Here is a 1,235-nt window from a genome sequence, read left to right as displayed (position 1 = left end):
AAACAATGCTTTTTACTGTATCTCGTCTACATATGATATGTCAAAAAAACGTTGAGAAATAATTTTTAAATTTTTTTTTCATATTGAAAAAATACATTTTCTCATATATTTTTGGAAATTTTGCTAAAATTTGAAAAGATCGTTCCCAAAACTCGCCAATATCTTGAATTTCATCAATCTGACGCAAAACTTGCATTCAGATGATCGAATGGTATTATATTCTGCTTTTAATTTATGGAAAAAGATTTAAAATTGGTTGAACAAAACGCAAGATATTTGAATTTTATTTAATTCCATATTTTAAAAAGTTGTAAAACTCGATATTGAGCTAAAACTCAAAAACTGTTCTACTTTAAAATTTTTGAAGCACGGTTTCGAAATTAGCGCTAAGTTATGCATCTGAAATTTTGGTCGTTGACAGATGTTCACGACTTTCGTTTCATTTTGTAAACTAGTGTAATTAGGTCATAACAAGCATCATCAATTTTTATATGGTATTCTAATGGCATCCATACTTTTTCAGTTATGGTTAAATTTCATATGGTATTTTATTGAATTTTGGTAGTTTAATTCGCTGAGTGTATGTTCGTGGCTGCCACATGATATACACACAAAAAATGGTCACTGGCAGAGGAAGCTCTCAGTTAATAACTGTGGAAGTGCCCATAGAAAACTAGAAGCTGTGAAGCAGGCATTGTCCCGGTGGGGACGTTACGCCAAGAAGAATAAGAAAGAGAAACGATGATAAAGAAGAAGAAGAAGAAACAAATTGATAACACTAGAAATATATGATCAAAACTGTTTTTATCAGGGAGATACAGAGGTGGGTCGTGATGTCGAAGAAGGGTTGTCTTTCCAACAATGTAGATGTTTTAATGCTACTGACAATTCACTTCCCTGTGTCCAGTATTCTTGTGCTGTGTACGTAAGATATTCTTATTCCATGCAGTAGTGCAAGGAAGTAAAATGCTACAAAAATACTACATACATTACTAATGGCGTTTTGTAGTAGAACGTCAAAGCACGACACAACACCCACGACTCCGTTTTAGTTCCATTCAAGAAGCTCTACTGACCGTCCTCCGTGGGGTAGGAAGTGGAGATGTGGAATGGGAGCTTCGCCCAGAGCACCCCGCAAAACAGTAAAACGTCTTGACCAACCAACCAACCAACTACAACGGGGACGCCAGCAAACAACTCCAACTCGGTACCTACGGTGGTGTCGATGCGGTAGG

Source organism: Aedes albopictus, chromosome 1, assembly GCF_035046485.1.
Source record: "Aedes albopictus strain Foshan chromosome 1, AalbF5, whole genome shotgun sequence".
Lineage (NCBI taxonomy): Eukaryota > Metazoa > Arthropoda > Insecta > Diptera > Culicidae > Aedes > Aedes albopictus.
The sequence above is the reverse complement of the archived record's forward strand: the minus strand, read 5'-3'. Positions refer to the sequence as shown.